The following is a 7,311-nucleotide window of genomic DNA, read 5'->3' on the forward strand; positions in this document are numbered from 1 at the left end:
AGGGTAGCTTATGTGATAAATCTGCTTCGCGGGGAGGCACGCGCTTGGGCTACAGCGCTCTGGGAACAGAGCTCACGGCTCCTTCAGTCATACGACGGGTTTGTACGGGAGCTCAGAACGGTGTTCGATCATCCCAACAGAGGAGAGTCCGCTTCAACCGCATTACTGTCCATACGACAGGGACGTCGGAGCGCAGCTGCCTATGCAGTCGCCTTCCGCATCGCGGCAGCGAGATCCGGCTGGAATAGCACTGCCCTCCGCGCTGCCTTTGTAAATGGATTGTCTCTGGTCCTAAAAGAGCACCTGGTGGCTAAAGACGAACCGCGGGATTTAGACGGGCTCATTGATCTGGTCATACGGCTTGACAACCGGTTAGAGGAACGTCGCCGGGAGCGAGGCGAAGGGCGTGGCCAGGCACGGGTCGTCCCTCTCCCTTCCGGGTCCAATCGAGTTCCGCCGTCCCCACGCTCCTCTGTTCCGGCGCTCCGTGCGCTTACGGCTCCCCCTGCTGACGAAGCTATGGACACGAGCAGGGCAACATTTAGGGCACCTGAAGCACAAAGGAGGCGGGCCCACGGAGCTTGTTATGTTTGTGGCTCGAGTGAGCATATGGCAAACGATTGCCCCGAGCGGTTAAACTCCAACGCCCGCCCCTAGAGACTGGGCCAGGGGTGGGCCAAAACATGCACGTGGGACACACCCACATTGCTACACGACTCCCAGTCACGATCCTATATGAGGATTCAACCCTGAAAGCCCCAGCACTGGTGGACACGGGCTCTGAGGGGAATCTGCTTGACAGCAGATGGGCCAGGGAGATAGGGCTCCCTCTGGTGGCTCTTACCTCGCCTGTGCAGGTTCGGGCACTAGATGGCTCCCTACTCCCACCAATCACGCACAAGACACCTCCAGTAACTCTGGTGGTGTCAGGCAACCACCGGGAGGTGATCGAGTTCTTCGTGACTCAGGCCACCTCCCGTGTGGTTTTGGGTTTTCCCTGGATGCTAAAGCACAATCCCCGGATTGATTGGCCGTCCGGGGTAGTGGTACAGTGGAGCGAAACCTGCCATCGGGAGTGTCTCGGTTCCTCGGTTCCTCCTGGCTCCCAAGCTAAGGAGGAGGTCCGAGTCCCGCCCAATCTGAAGGCGGTGCCAGCGGAGTACCATGACCTCGCTGACGTGTTCAGCAAGGATCTGGCCCTCACGCTACCTCCCCACCGCCCGTATGATTGTGCCATTGATTTGGTTCCAGGCAGTGAGTTTCCGTCCAGTAGGCTGTACAACCTCTCACGGCCGGAACGCGAATCCATGGAGACCTACATCCGGGACTCTTTAGCTGCCGGGTTGATCCGGAATTCCACCTCACCGATGGGCGCAGGTTTCTTTTTTGTGGGTAAAAAGGATGGCGGACTTCGTCCATGCATTGATTATAGGGGGTTGAACGAGATCACGGTTCGCAATCGATACCCGTTGCCCTTGTTGGATTCGGTGTTCACCCCCCTGCATGGAGCCAAGATGTTCACCAAGCTGGATCTTAGGAATGCGTATCATTTGGTTCGGATTCGGAAGGGAGACGAATGGAAGACGGCATTCAACACCCCCTTAGGTCATTTTGAGTACCTGGTCATGCCGTTCGGTCTCACTAATGCTCCCGCGACCTTCCAAGCGTTGGTAAACGATGTCTTGCGGGACTTCCTGCACCGGTTTGTCTTCGTATATCTAGACGATATACTCATCTTTTCCCCGGATCCTGAGACTCATGTCCGGCATGTCCGTCAGGTCCTGCAGCGGTTGTTGGAGAACCGTCTGTTTGTGAAGGGCGAGAAGTGTGAGTTCCACCGCACTTCTTTGTCCTTCCTGGGGTTTATCATCTCCTCTGACTCCGTCGCCCCGGATCCGGCCAAGGTTGCGGCGGTGAGAGATTGGCCCCAACCCACTAGCCGTAGGAAGCTGCAACAGTTCCTCGGCTTCGCTAATTTCTACAGGAGGTTCATCAAGGGCTACAGTCAGGTAGTTAGCCCCCTGACAGCCCTGACCTCTCCAAAAGTTCCCTTCACCTGGTCGGACCGGTGCGAGGCCGCGTTCAAGGAGTTGAAACGGCGCTTCTCGTCTGCACCAGTTCTGGTGCAGCCCGATCCTAGCCGCCAGTTAGTGGTTGAAGTGGATGCCTCGGACTCAGGGATAGGAGCGGTGCTCTCCCAGAGCGGGAAGACCGATAAGGTCCTTCACCTGTGTGCCTATTTTTCTCGCAGGTTGACCCCCGCTGAACGGAATTATGACGTCGGCAATCGGGAACTCCTTGCTGTGAAAGAGGCCCTCGAAGAGTGGAGACATCTGTTGGAGGGAACAGCCGTGCCATTCACGGTTTTCACTGACCATCGGAACCTGGAGTACATCAGGACCGCTAAGCGTCTGAACCCCAGGCAAGCCCGCTGGTCATTGTTCTTTGGCCGTTTTGACTTCCGGATTACCTACCGCCCCGGGACCAAGAACCAGCGATCGGATGCATTGTCCCGGGTGCACGAAGAGGAGGTCAGAACGGAACCGTCGGATCCCCCGGATCCCATCATCCCGGAGTCCGCTATCGTGGCCGCCCTCACCTGGGACGTGGAGAAGACCGTCCGGGAGGCCCTGACCCGTGTCCCGGACCCCGGAAACGGACCAAAGAACAAACTATACGTCCCACCAGAGGCCAGGGCCGCAGTCCTAGACTTCTGTCACGGTTCTAAGCTCTCCTGTCACCCAGGGGTGCGAAGGACCGTGGCAGTCGTCCGGCAACGCTTCTGGTGGGCATCCCTGGAGACCGACGTCCGGGACTACGTCCAGGCTTGTACCACCTGTGCCAGGGGCAAGGCCAATCATCAGAAGACCTCAGGGCAGCTACAGCCACTGCCCGTGCCTCATCGCCCCTGGTCCCACATCGGCCTGGACTTCGTCACGGGTCTCCCGCCGTCCCAGGGAAAAACCGTCGTCTTCACGATAGTGGACCGTTTCTCCAAGGCGGCCCACTTCGTGGCCCTCCCGAAGCTCCCTACGGCCCAGGAGACAGCGGACCTCCTGGTCCACCACGTCGTCCGTCTGCATGGCATACCATCAGACATCGTCTCCGATCGCGGTCCCCAGTTCACCTCACATGTCTGGAGGAGCTTCTGCCGGGAACTGGGGGCCTCGGTCAGCCTTTCGTCCGGGTACCACCCCCAGACCAACGGGCAAGCAGAGCGGGCCAACCAAGAACTGGAGCAGACACTACGCTGTGTGACAGCCGCGCACCCGACGGCCTGGAGTACCCACCTGGCCTGGATCGAGTACGCCCACAACAGCCAAGTGTCATCAGCCACCGGCCTCTCCCCGTTTGAGGTGTGCTTGGGGTATCAGCCCCCCTTGTTTCCGGTGGTCGAGGGAGAGGTCGGTGTGCCCTCGGTCCAGGCCCACCTACGGAAGTGCCGTCGGGTGTGGCGTGCTGCCCGCTCTGCTTTGTTGAAGGCCCGGACGAGGGCGAAGAAACATGCAGACCGGCGGCGGGCCCCGGCCCCCACGTACCGTCCTGGGCAGGCAGTGTGGTTGTCCACCAAGGACATTCCCCTTCAAGTGGACTCCCCCAAGCTCCAAGAACGGTACATCGGTCCCTTCAAGGTTGTCAAAGTCATCAATCCCGCCGCAGTGAGGCTTCAGCTTCCGGCCTCACTGCGGATCCACCCAGTATTCCACGTCTCCCGGATAAAGCCCCATCACACCTCACCCCTCTGCACCCCGGGTCCGGCACCACCTCCTGCCCGGATCATCGACGGGGAACCGGCTTGGACCGTGCGCCGGCTCCTTGATGTCCGTCGAATGGGCCGGGGTTTTCAGTACCTGGTGGACTGGGAGGGGTACGGCCCCGAGGAGCGCTCCTGGGTGAAGAAGGGCTTCATCCTGGACCCGGCCCTCCTGGCCGACTTCTACCGACGCCATCCGGACAAGCCCGGCCGTGCGCCAGGAGGCGCCCGTTGGGGGGGGGTCCTGTTGTGTGGGCCGCTGAAGAGGAGGTACTGCTGGCCCACCACCACCAGAGGGCGCCCTGCCTGGAGTGCGGGCTCCAGGCACCAGAGGGCGCTGCCGCCGACGAAGGCTGTCAGGCTGACAGCTGTCACCCATTACTAGACACAGCTGACTGCACTCAGGACGGAGTATATCAGCAGGACAGCGTCTCCACCTCAGTGCCGAGATATCGCCTTGAGATTAAGGTAACCTACTCTGCTAGTATATATTTTGAGGACTCTGATAAACCTTGCTAAACTATTTCAGGACAGCTGATTACAGAAAGCACCTTGCTTGGATAAGTACTCACCTTCCTGCTTCATTATTTCAAGAGGTGGAGGCGGCTTCTCCCCTCTCCGTCTACTGGGTGCTGTCGCACCCATACCTGTGTGTTTGTGCTCTTTCCCGCCAGCAGTACCGGATCCGACGAGCGAAGGCAGTGGCCACCTGGGAATTCGGGACTTGGCGGTTCCAGTACTCCTGGTTTTCGGTGGCAGAGGAAACCTGGGTGGTTCCGGTTCGACGGGGACGGACGTCTCCTACCTTCGAGCCTGCCCACACAACACCAGCAGATTTCGACTTACAACTCCAAAGTATTAATTGTTGTATTGGTTGTGCCCTGTTCACAACAGTAAAACTTGTTATTCACCTTTCTCTATTGTCCGTTCATTGCGCCCCCTGTTGTGGGTCCGTGTACCTACACTTTCACAACAAAAAAAGTATTTTGATTCTGTGGTTTTGGGTGAAACATGCAAATGGTCTTCTTTTATCACATCTGAGGAGCAACAACAGACATATAAACACACACACAGCATGTAGACAGAGACTGGTGTGACATTTACCTTCATCAGTTATAAACATCTTGACATTAGTACATCAAACCTTCTGGATAATAATGAGCTTTGGTTGCCATCTGATTATAGAGCGATTCTGACACTCATGTCATTCCTTCCTGTCAGCAACAAAAGGTCAGCAGTAAAGTCAAAAAGGTTGAGACTATGTTTATGCATGGATAGACTACAAGATTAAACTGAATACAGCTGACATATGATGAAAAAGCAATAGCAAATGAAGGTGACTGTTTGCAACTACTGCTGCAAAATCAAAGACAGTCCTGCCAATGGCTGGAATTCCGACTCTGTAACTTGGGAAAGGTTTCTCAGTGTCCATATTTGATATAATTCCCCAATTGATGCTGGATAAAAATTGTTGTCTTTGAAACTACCGAACATGCTCAAATATAAAACAGCCGTGATTGAAATAAATAAAAGAACATTGTGAGAGGCAAAAACAGGTGGGATTGCATAAAGTGGAAGTGTAATAAAATGGTAAAATAAACAGTGTAAACCTTCATACCTTTGCTACTCAGATTTTTGATCAGGATATGTCATTCAAAGCGCATATTAAACAAATATGTAAGACTGCTTTTTTGCATTTACGCAATATCTCTAAAATTAGAAAGGTCTTGTCTCAGAGTGATGCTAAAAAACTAATTCATGCATTTATTTCCTCTAGGCTGGACTATTGTAATTCATTATTATCAGGTTGTCCTAAAAGTTCCCTGAAAAGCCTTCAGTTAATTCAAAATGCTGCAGCTAGAGTACTGACGGGGACTAGAAGGAGAGAGCATATCTCACCCATATTGGCCTCTCTTCATTGGCTTCCTGTTAATTCTAGAATAGAATTTAAAATTCTTCTTCTTACTTATAAGGTTTTGAATAGTCAGGTCCCTTCTTATCTTAGGGACCTTATAGTACCATATCACCCCAATAGAGCGCTTCGCTCTCAGACTGCAGGCTTACTTGTAGTTCCTAGGGTTTGTAAGCGTAGAATGGGAGGCAGAGCCTTCAGCTTTCAGGCTCCTCTCCTGTGGAACCAGCTCCCAATTCGGATCACGGAGACAGACACCCTCTCTACTTTTAAGATTAGGCTTAAAACTTTCCTTTTTGCTAAAGCTTATAGTTAGGGCTGGATCAGGTGACCCTGAACCATCCCTTAGTTATGCTGCTATAGACTTAGACTGCTGGGGGGTTCCCATAATGCATTGAGTGTTTCTTTCTCTTTTGCTCTGTATGCACCACTCTGCATTTAATCATTAGTGATTGATCTCTGCTCCCCTCCACAGCATGTCTTTTTCCCGGTTCTCTCCCTCAGCCCCAACCAGTCCCAGCAGAAGACTGCCCCTCCCTGAGCCTGGTTCTGCTGGAGGTTTCTTCCTGTTAAAAGGGAGTTTTTCCTTCCCACTGTTGCCAAGTGCTTGCTCACAGGGGGTCGTTTTGACCGTTGGGGTTTTTCCGTAATTATTGTATGGCTTTGCCTTACAATATAAAGCACCTTGGGGCAGCTGTTTGTTGTGATTTGGCGCTATATAAATAAAATTGATTTGATTTGATCTTCATAACGTTCTCATATCTTCAGTCAATTCTCTATTGGTGGAACATTCTGATTTAAAAATGCTTAATAAAAATCTTGGTAACACTTTACTTGAAAGTATCGTCATAATAGTGAAAGGGAAGTCTGGGGTCCCCTGCTGGAGTTGTTGCCCCTGCGACCCGAACCCGGAAAAGCGGTTGAAGATGAGTGAGTGAGTAAAAGTGAACGATCAGAATATAATGGGATTGTCATGAGAAGCTGTCGTATGTTTATCCTATCCACTTTGAGAGCTGACATATTAGATCGAATACATGATAGACATGAAGGTCTGTCCAAATGCAGAGAGTGGGCTAACATCCGTGTGGTGGCCTGGCATCTCATCTGCCGTTAAACTGAAAGTTGAGTCCTGTCAGACCTGCTGTGAGATGAGACCCGCACAGCGTAAGGAGCCCCTCATCTTGACCCCTTTACCTGATAGGCCCTGGAAAAGACTTGCAATTGACCTGTGTGATCATAACAAGCACACTTATTGTGTTGTGTCAGACTATTTCTCCAGATTTCTTGAGATATTCCACATGCCTACTAATACTGCTTCATAAATAGTGCTGACGTTAAAGACACATTTCACTCACTTCAGCTGCCCGGACCAGGTCGTTTCGGACAACGGGCTCCAGTTTGCATGTGTGGAGTTCCAGGAGTTCGCCAGAGAGTTTGACTTCCAACTCATTACCTCAAACCCACATAACCCCCAATGGAATGGACATGCAGACAGAGGAGTACAAATTGCAAAGAGGTTTCTAAAACAGACAAACCCGAGCTACTCGCTCTCATGTGTTTTCGTTCTACCCCTTGCACCACTCGAGGTGTCAGCCCAGCTGAAATGCCCATGGGGAGGAAGATTAAAATGACATTTCCCACACTA

This window comes from Thalassophryne amazonica, chromosome 2 (assembly GCF_902500255.1).
Source record: "Thalassophryne amazonica chromosome 2, fThaAma1.1, whole genome shotgun sequence".
In the NCBI taxonomy this organism is placed as follows: domain Eukaryota; kingdom Metazoa; phylum Chordata; class Actinopteri; order Batrachoidiformes; family Batrachoididae; genus Thalassophryne; species Thalassophryne amazonica.